The sequence below is a fragment of the Polyergus mexicanus genome, unplaced genomic scaffold (genome assembly GCF_030449975.1).
Source record: "Polyergus mexicanus isolate NDT 795.1 unplaced genomic scaffold, iyPolMexi1.0 SCAF_8, whole genome shotgun sequence".
Lineage (NCBI taxonomy): Eukaryota > Metazoa > Arthropoda > Insecta > Hymenoptera > Formicidae > Polyergus > Polyergus mexicanus.
This window is the reverse complement of record NW_027223328.1, coordinates 6,768,071-6,779,658: the sequence shown is the minus strand read 5'-3', so window position 1 is coordinate 6,779,658 and position 11,588 is coordinate 6,768,071. Positions and strand designations below refer to the sequence as shown.

The 11,588-nt window shown below is 28.4% G+C and overlaps 1 pseudogene; it reads right to left on the bottom strand.

The window, feature by feature from the left end:
* Window positions 1-511: 511 nt before the first annotated feature.
* On the bottom strand, window positions 512-11,414 carry LOC138935302 (NADH-ubiquinone oxidoreductase chain 5-like; annotated as a pseudogene).
* Between the last annotated feature and the right edge of the window lie 174 nt (window positions 11,415-11,588).

The window sequence follows — 11,588 nt, the reverse complement described above, 5'->3', positions numbered from 1 at the left end:
AAATTGAACTGATACAAAACAATTACATTTGTAATTTCCTGTCAGTTGCTCTTTGCAAGCTTTATATAATTCTCATGACCAAATCTCAAATACGAGTTCGCGTGTCGCATAGCGGTAAACAAACGAACTAGCGGTTGAATACTATTGTTTGTAAAGTTTTTGGAATGTTGCGAACAGTAACATTTCTCATGAAATATTAAATAAATAATAATTTTGGATATATGAAAATGTGCGCATCAAATTCAATTATTAATATTAAACGAAATTAACGTTAACAATTAATTGCACATATATATGTCCTCTGGAAATCCAAAAGACATCCAATACAATAGACAGGGCAGATATATCCTACAGACATCCAGGGGTTATCCAGTGGACATTTATAGGACATTAATACTTATTATAATACTTAAGATTTCTAAATTATATAAAATAACCGACACAACTAAAAATAATTATGTATGCATATTAAACTTTTATAAATATATTTATAATAATATCTTAAAACATCCTACAAATGTCCTGAACCATCCTGGACATATTCAGGATGATCCTGAGGATGTTTTGTGCTGTCTGGGATGTCATGACCTAACAAAATTGTGGTGAATAAAAATTATGCCATGACATAATGAAAATTGAAAATCAGAATTACGTGCTGCTGTCATTTTAATCCTAGATTTCATACTAAATTTGAAATCGAAAGAAATTTTTATTATGTCAAGACATAATATTTATTGAAAATTTCCATTATATACATAATTTTAATTCCCGAATTTCTATTATGTACATAATTTTAATTCCCGAATTTTTATTATGTATATAATTTTAATTCCCGAATTTTTATTATGTACATAATTTTAATTCCCGTATTTCTATTATGTATAAAATTTGAATTCTTGAATTTTTATTATGTACATAATTTTAATTTTTGAATTTCTATTATGTACATAATTTTAATTCCCAAATTTCTATTATGTATATAATTTTAATTCCCGAATTTCTATTATGTACATAATTTTAATTCCCGAATTTCTATTATATGATGACCTCCTATTTTCATTACTCATTGTTGCCAACATTATCGTCTCAAGTCTCTACGAGAGTTCAACAAATTATGTATATAATAGAAATTTGGGAAATAAAATTATATACATAATAGAAATCCAGGAATTAAAATTATGTACATAATAGAAATTCAGGAATTAAAATTATGTACATAATAGAAATTCGAGAATTAAAATTATGTACATAATAAAAATCCAAAAAATAAAATTATGTACATAATAAAAATTCAAGAATTCAAATTTACATAATAAAAATTCGGGAATTAAAATTATGTACATAATAGAAATTCGGGAATTAAAATTATAAGATTAGACATAATAAAAATTTAAGAAGTAAAATTATGTACATAATAAAAATTCAAGAATTAAAATTACCCAGACAGCACAAGGATGTCCTTAGGACGTCCAAAGGGCATCCAGGACATACATGCAGGATATGCTCAGGATATCCCATTTTAATCCTTGGATCTCCTCTGGATGTCCTGAGAAAGAATAAATGATAGCCGTATACTAACCTCTGGAGAATCCAGGGACATCCTGTGGAACATTCTAAGGATTTTTAAAGGATATGTTAGGGATATTTTTCGTATGTTTTAAAGAGCAATTTTTAAAATTTAAATATAAATTAAAATTATTAGGTGTACAACTTTGCTTTCGCCGTTTTTTTTTCCGAAATTCGAGGCTTTATTGTAAAAAACTGGTTATACAGGGTGATTCAAAACAACCTTCTGTCCTTACAATGTCATATACTTGACACTATTCTAAGACGATTTTTCCTTTGCCAAAATTTTTTTCGAGGCTTAGTTTTTAAATTATAAGCCAAAATAGTTAACGAATTACGGGCCGCGTACGCGAGGCAGGCAGAGGTGACGCAACTCACCGTCCGATGCTGGTGATTACGTGAGGCGCTCGCTGCGATCAACTGTTTGCTACATACGATGGAGTGTATGTGTGCGAGAGAACGTATACGCGTATACACACACATACACATTCTCTCTCTCTCTCTCTCTCTCTCTCTCTTTCTCTCTCTCTTTCTCTCTCTCTGTCTCTTTTACCAGGTATATAAATATGAAATCGGAATTTGTCCATAGATAGCCCTAGCTGTCAATGTAGTTACCGTCAAACCGCGTCATTGGCGCCATTTTCTTGTTTTGACATCTGATAAAGATTTTCAACTCACAACAATACAAGTTTCATACAACAGCATAGTTTTTAATAGCGTTGAACATATCGAATTTTGTGCCTGGAAACTACGATTTGCGGACAGCATTGATTTTCTGTTACCATTTGAAGAAAACTGCTGCAGAATCGCATCGAATGCTTGTCGAAGCTTATGGTGAGCATGCTCTTGGTAAATCACAGTGCTTTGAGTGGTTTAAAAAATTCAAAAGTGGCGATTTTGACGTGAGAAACGAAGAACGTGAAAAAAGGGTGTGATCTATTATGAGCTGCTAAAACCTGGCGAAACCGTTAATACTGAACGCTACCGACAACAAATGATCGATTTGAATCAAGCTTTGCGTGAAAAACGACCAGAATATCAAAAAAGGCAACACAAAGTGATTTTGCTTCATGATAATGCACCATCACACACAGCAAAACTGGTTAAGGAAACGATTGAGGCGTTTAATTGGGAAATACTTTCGCATACGACTTACTCACCAGACTCTTGGCTCCATCCGATTACTACTTATTTGCATCGATGGGACACGCACTTGCTGAGCAGCACTTCACTTCTTACGAAAATGTACGAAAATGGCTCGATGACTGGTTTGCCTCAAAGGAGCAACAGTTTTTTTGGCGTGGCATCCACAAATTGTCAGAGAGATGGGAAAAATGTATAGCTAGCAATGGGCAATACTTCGAATAAAATATTTTTTATCATTTTCATACAATAAACGTGTATTTTCTATACAAAAATTCCGGTTTCATATTTATATACCTGGTACACCCATCGTATGTAGCAAACAGCTGATCGCACATACGCACTCTCTTTCTCTCTTTTTTGTCTTTCTCTTTTATATCCATCGCGTATAGCAAACAGCTGATCACACACACGCACTCTCTTTCTCTCTCTCTCTGTCTTTCTCTTTTACACCTATTGCGTGTAGCAAACAGTTGATCGCACACATGCACTCTGTCTCTCTCTGTCTCTCTCTCTGTCTGTCTGTCTGTCTGTCTCTCTCTCTCTCTCTCTCTCACACACTGATTCTTACTTTTTATGTAGTAATTCGTTGCCCTTATACGACTCAATAAGTAATACTTCCGTATGATAGAACGAGTAACTAGCAAACTTTTTTCACTCATAAATTGTACCACTTATCGAACTTTTACGAATTAATCTACGCACTTTATCGATAAATTGAATTTATTAACGATTATAACGGTTAATCACAATCTACCGATTACTACCGATTAATTATTAAAATATCTCGAAGAAAGAAACGCGTTATTCGATGCGGAAATTGTGCGACGACAACAAGCAAGTTATATCGGTACTAGCGTTGCCGGCTGCCGGCTGCCGAACAACTGAATGTATCACATTACGCGTGATCGACGCGGACGCTATCATGTGTCCCATGATCGAGCCTCCGACATTGTAAATTCGATAGTTTTGAAAACATAAAACTATAAAATATGAAAATATAATGACGTATAATAACATCGTTTTTTTTTAATAAATTCAGTTTATCGATAAAGTGCGTGGATTAATACGTAAAAGTTCGATAAGTGGTACAATTTGTGAGTGAAAAAAAGTTTGCTAGTTACTCGTTGTATCACACGGAAATATTACTTATTGAGTCGTATGAGGGCAACGAATCTCTACATACAAGGTAAGAGTCAGTGAGTGAGAGAGAGAAAGTGAGAAAGAAAGAATGTGTATTTGTGTGTATACGCGTATACGTTCTCTCTCACACATACACCCCATGTAGCAAACAGTTAATCGCAGCGAGCGCCTCACGTAATCACCAGTATGGGACGGTGAGTTGCTCCGCTCCTGCCTGCCTTGTGTACGCGGCCCGTAATTCGTTAAGTATTTTGGCTTATAATTTAAAAACTAAGCCTCGGAAAAAATTTTGGCAAAGGAAAAATCGTCTTAGAATAGTGTCAAGTATATGACATTGTAAGGACAGAAGGTTGTTTTGAAACACCCTGTATGTCTTTGAGGCGTTTTGAAATTGCTTGTTGAGTCACTTCCAATGATCGTGCCAATTCTTTTTGACTTTGACTCGAGTCTTCATTAAGTAATGCCTCCAATTCTGCATCTTCGAAAACCTTCTCTCTTCCACCGCTATGCCGGTCTTCGACGTGAAAATCACCGTTCTTGAAGCGTTGAAACCACTCACGACACGTTCTTTCACTAATAGCGACTTCACCATAAGTATTTGAGAGCATTCGATGAGCCTCAGTCGCAAATTTCTTCATATTGAAGCAGAAAATTGAAATCTCCCGCAAATAACGAGAATTTGGCTCGTAAACTGACATTTTCAATCGAGAATAACTTTATGATGCAGACACAAATCGACTAATGTTTCTATGGGATTATGTTGACAGATGCCCAAGTTTATTGCATGACGTCTATGATCTATTTATTTCGACCACTACTTACCGCTAAAGCCATCTATAGGAAAACGGCGGAAGCAAAGTTGTACACCTAATATGTTTTGTTATTTATTGCCAAAAATCTAACATTAAAAATAGTTCACGTTCTTTAATATTTGAGGCTTTCGTGCTGTATATGAATATTTTAGGTTTGGCTTCCGGATTTGAGCCGTGTAATATTTTCTAAACAATCCAATATCTGGACACCCTATGTTGTATCAGAAATTGAACTGATAAAAAATAATTACATCTATAATTTCCTGTCAGTTGCTCTTTGCAAGCTTTATATAATTCTCATGACCAAACCTCAAATACGAGTTCGCGCGTCGCATAGCGGTAAACAAACGAACTAGCGGTTGAATACTATTTTTTGTAAAGTTTTTGGAATGTTGCGGACAGTAACATTTCTCATGAAATATTAAATAAATAATAATTTTGGATATATAAAAATGTGCGTATCAGATTCAATTATTAATATTGAATATTGTTAACAATTAATTGCACATGTACAATATATGTCTTCTGGAAATCCAAAAGACATCCAATACAATAGACAGGGCAGATATATCCTACAGACATCCAGGGGTTATCCAGTGGACATTTATAGGACATTAATACTTATTATAATACCTAAGATTTCTAAATTATATTAAATAGCCGACACAACTAAAAATAATTATGTATGAATATTAAATTTTTATAAATATATTTATGATAATATCTTAAAACACACACACACACACATCCTACAAATGTCCTGAACCGTCCTGGATATATTCAGGATGATCCTGAGAATGTTTTGTGCTATCTGGGTATGTACATAATAAAAATTTGGGAATTAAAATTATGCACATAATTTTAATTCCCAAGAAATTTTCCATAACAAAATAAATCCAAGATTAATATTTTGTCTAGACATAATTCAAATTCTGCATTTTCAATTATAGCTTAATAATAATTCGATAAATAAGTATGTCTAGATATAATACTAATTTCTTATCTTTGAGTATCAATTTAATTTGGTAGAATTTTTATGATGGTATTAAATAGCAAAACAGCGTGCCATATCCGTTCCCGTCCGTGGGTGGTAACGAACTCCGTCAATGATCTAAGTCACAACTAATTTCCGCGATACTTTGTTTATTAATTTTGTTTTTCTTTCATTCGCGATAAAATTCTCGCAAAATATCTTTTATCATATACACTTATGTTATTTTACAATATATCGCTCTAACTAATGTAAAGTCAAATTATCAATCCTTATGAATCGGATTATAAAAAATTAAAATTTAATGTATATATATAAAAGTAAATTATTAATGATTATATAATCATTTAAAAAATTTATAATCATACACGCAATTAATAATCATTAGTATGTATATCAAATAAATTAGTTTAAATCTATGTATTATAAAAGTATTATAAAATATTTTCTATTTATTTTAAAATGAAATATTAATCTAATCTAATAATCTAGTAATCCATTCATCTATTTTGAGGTAACGGAAGTAACTACAGTCTACAGTCTACAGTCTACAGTCTATTTAAAATTCAAAATCTACAATCAACTCATTACAAAACCGTTACCTCGTAATAAAATATAATTCACTCACCATCCGATGCGCAGTAACGGAGTTGACTGCATTGAGATCTATATCTACTTCGTAGATCTATACCAAACAAATACAATACATAATCAATAATCGAAATTATAGCGACACTTGCAATAATTATATAATTGTTGTAAAATTATTATTGTACTCTTTGATTTTGCATACCAAGCGTACGATAATAAACAGAAATATATTTAAATAATTTTATAAATTTTGAGATTCAGAACAATTAATTAATAAATAATAAATTCTCACCTCTGCGTTGCTCCGCCGGCGCCCGATGATTCTCCCAGACCTTCTTTTCCTCTCAGTTTGTCTAGATCGTTAGCTCTATATGCATATTGTATCCTCGATTAACCGATTTATCGAATAAACTGCAAACAAATACTATTGATATTCTCGCATAAAAGATATTTTTTATAATATTTATACATATTATATATTTTTTATAATATGTATACATATTTGGTAATTTTCGATAAAACATTATTTATAAATCCAACACAAATTAACCTCAGAAGTGTTAATCGGATATTTTAAACTTCTGGTATTTTATTGTGAACTTATACTTGATTCTTATATTTGATACGAATGCCGTTATTCTTTCCTAAAATTCTTATTAATATATTATTGTAGCTACATAAATTTGTTTATATTTATTACAGATTTTCGTTATGTTATAATGTTTTGCTGCAGGAAAGGGATAACATGTACTTATGTATAATTGACTGATTGTGAATCAAATTGTATTAATAGAATTTCATATAATTGCAAAAAAATTGTTAAAACGCAGAAGTGCAGCGCATATTGACAAAGTACCATATAGGATATAAAATAAAATCTAAAAGCACATAAAATAAAGAGTAAGTAAAACAATCAGCCAAATGCTTAAATTTCTCTTTGTTCGACATATCTCTTATACAATAGTTGCATGTTTCTTATAATTCAATGTATCTCTTGCTGTCTGTGTCTTATAATTTACGATACATCAATACAAAACGCTTTTGCTACGGATGTGAAATAATTTTTGCTAGCTAGGTCTTTGAGATCACATTGAATCTAAATATTGACAGTCACATTTATGAATTGGTTTAAAAGTATATAAAAAATACAAATATATATTTGTATACCAATCTAGGAATGTGAATATAAATATTTAGATTTAATGTGATTCCAAAAGGCTCGTAACATACCATTTCATATATGTTCCCCTCTCGTTCATTCTATATCTATATTATACTAATGTGTATAATACAATAATATATCAAAGACATATCGATCTAACCGGTAAGATCACATACAAACGCGCGTGACTCTATTTTCTTTAATTATTATTAATACATAAATTACAATAAAAATAAACATAAAAATTTTATAATAATTTACATTTAATCTAATTCCCTTAATTACTCTCTTAAAACTAAATTTTTTCTTGTAAATGTAATCCACTTTTTATCTATTTCATATATATTATTACCTAAATTAAAAAATGGTTTATAAATTTATATAAATATTATATATAATTTAAAAATCATATAGATATAAAAAAAACCTATAAAAATATAAACTTGTAAAATTTTTTAGATATATAAAATTTCCTAAAATAATCTCTAATAATAATATAAAAATTGTTAATAATTTAATATTAATTTTTAACAACATAAAATAATTATCAAAAAAAAAATAATCATGTTAATATTGAACTTCTAATTAAACTTAATCTTATTAAAATAATTATAGAAAATTTTATTAACTTTTTTTCTTTATATTAATAAAACCTATACCTTCTATTATTTTCATCAAAATAAATATAATAAAATAATCGAAAAGAATATGAAACAGTCAAAGAAATTGATAAAACTATTATAAATAATAAAAATATATTAATATTTATTAAATAAATTGATTCTATAATTAAATCTTTAGAGTAAAATCCTGCTATAAATGGAAATCTGATCAAAACTAATCTTGAAATATAAAAACTTACTATAGTAAAAGAAATATATTTATATTTATATTCCCACAAAATCGAATATCCTGATTATCATTTATTAAATGAATTATAATTCCAGCACATATAAATAACAATGATTTAAAGATTGCATGAGTTAACAAATGATAGAATGATAAATAATTTCATCCCAATCTTAAAATTATTATTATTAAACCCAATTGACTTAAAGTAGGCAATGCAATAATTTTTTTAAAATCATTCTCAGAATTTGCCATTAATCCAGATATAAATATAGTAAAAATTGATACACACAACAAAATTTTATCTATTATTTTATTAATCAAAATTTTATTAACTCGAATTATTAAATAAACACCTACTATTACTAATGTTGAAGAATGAATCAAGGCAGATACTGGTGTGGGAGCTGCTATCGCCATAGGTAATCAGACAGAAAAAGAAATATGTGCTCTTTTAGTAATCGAGGTTAAAAATAGCATTAATTTATTAGACCTTTATATAAAATAAATATTCATCTCCCATAAATATATATTAATCTAATAGATATTAATAAACCAATATCTCCAATTCGATTACATAAAACAGTTACTAACCCAGAATTATAAGACATATATAATTTTAATAAAAAATTACTAAACTACATGAAATAAGACTTAGCCCATCTCACCCAAATAAAATCCTAATTAAATTTGAACTAATAATTATTATAATTATTGATAAAATAAACAAAATTACTAATTTAATAAATCGATCAATATAAATTTCTCTCCCTATATAAATTATACTATATAACATAATTATTGAAGAGATTAATATAATTATCCTAGTAAATAAACATGATAATCAATCAAATAATAAATAAAATTCTATATTAATTGAATTAAAATTAAATAATAATCACTTCATTATAATTCCTAAATCTATATAATAATAATAAAGTCTTAAAAAAATAAATAAAATAAATATCATAAATATAACAAATGAATAAATGAATAAATTATTTATTTAAGATAAAAAAAATTTCTTCAATTCCACAAATTAATGTTTTATAAATAAACTACTTAAACTTCTTAAAAATTAATATAATAAACATAAATTTAAAATTAATAAAACTAATGGTTTAATATGAATTAATAAAATTATATAATCTTTTAAATAAATATTTATAAATTTCTCCTCTATATAAACATTACCATAAAGAATATATGAATATAAATATAAAGAATAAGCACTTCTCTAAAAAAACAAATAATTATTAAGTAAACTATCATATATAAATCTCATCCAATTAAAATTCTAATTATATAAATCTCTCTAATAAAATTTAAAGAAAATCGAAAAGAAAAATTAGCTGAACATAAAAAAAAATCATCAAATTCTTAATGAAGGCATTACATTTAATATCCCTTTATTAAAAAATATTAATCGCCTATGTGAACGTTCATAATATAAATTTACTATAAAAAATAATCCTGATGAACATAATCCATAAGAAATTATTAAAATATATGATCTAATAAATCCTATCTTTATTAACATTAATATTGAATATATTAATATATTTATATGAACAACTGACGAATAAGCAATAAGTCGTTTTACATCAATCTGAATTAAACAAATTAATCTCACTAATAATCTTCTTATAACCCCTACTCTAATAATTAAATAATTAAATTTGTTTATACTCATTGCAGATTTTTGTTGTTACAGCGTTGCCGCAAGAAACGAATGATTTTGTACTGAACCGAATCATACTTAACAGTCAGGATTTCATACAGTAAAATGTTTTTATTTATATAATATAGCAAATTCAAATAAATTAAAGTATAGTAAAAGTTTTACGCATAAAAGCATATCGCAAAAGAAAAGGCAAATATTATTTCTAAGATCGAAAGAGAATTACGAAAAATGTGAAAAATCTTATAATTTGGCAGTAAAATGCGATTCTGAAAAATCAGAATTAATGTCTGAGCCCAATAATTTTGCAGATGAAAAAAATTATCTTAATTATTCAAAAGTATCGCATGCAAATATAGAGAAAGAATCAGAATTAGCTGTTGACTCAGATGTAGAATCAGCTATTAACTCATAATAGATCAATCATCAATATTTATTTACTTCTGCTTTACGTAATGTTTTTGTCATACATAATATTACACATGTACAAGGTGATGCTATTTTACGTATTTTGAGATCACATCATTGTTTATCGTATTTACCACGTTTAACTAAAACTTTTCTGCAAACACCAAAAAATTCAAATTATAATATTATACCATTAGGTTCAGGTCAATACGTTCATATCGGTTTCGAAACAACTCTTCAAAATAGATTGATATGCATACCTGTAAATCAATTACCTACTGAAATAATTATAGATATAAGCACAGATGGTGCAATATTGAATGAATCTAGACAATTTTGGCCAATACAATATAGAATAAAAAATATAAATAGTAAACCTATTATAGCTGGAGTTTATATAGGAAAATTGAAACCATGTGATCCTCATAAATTTATGGAACGATTTGTTAATGATGTTCTACAAGTGATACAAAATGATGGAGTATCTATTCATGATAGAAAAATTCCTTTACGCATTAAATGCTTTATTGCAGATGCACCAGCAAGAGCATTAATTTTAAATCATAGAGGTCACATGTCTTTAAATCCATGTTCTAAATGCAAAGTTGAAGGGTTTAGAGCATCTAATAGAATGGTATTTAATGAGTTTGATTCACCATTACGAACTGATTTTGAATATAAAATGTGTATAGATATAGAACATCATAATGGTGAAAGTCCATTATCTGTACTTCCAATGGGATTAGTTTCAAATGTTCCTTTTGAAAACATGCATTTGGTTTTGCTTGGGGTGACTAAAAAATTGATTATTGCATAGCTTGAAGGGAAGTATGCCGTGTCAAAATTGTCTGGTAGATAAATAAACATAATTTCAACAAGATTGATTTCTTCTAGCGTTTATTGTCCACGTGAATTTTCTCGTCGGTGTAGAGATATTGTAGAATATAAAACCTATAAGGCTACTGAATTTCGTACATTTTTAATATACACAGGATCTTCTGTATTATGTAACGTAGTGACACAGAATGTTTATATACATTTTTTATTGTTATCCTGTGGTATCCGCATTCTTATGTCCGATATTTCATCTGATGAAGATATCTTATTTGCAGAAAAAGCATTACGAAAATTTGTAATTCTTAGCGAAAATTTGTACGGAATAGAATTTATGTCATATAATTTGTACGGTTTATTTCATCTTGCGAACGATGTAAAACTTTTAGGGAAGTTAGATTCATTTTC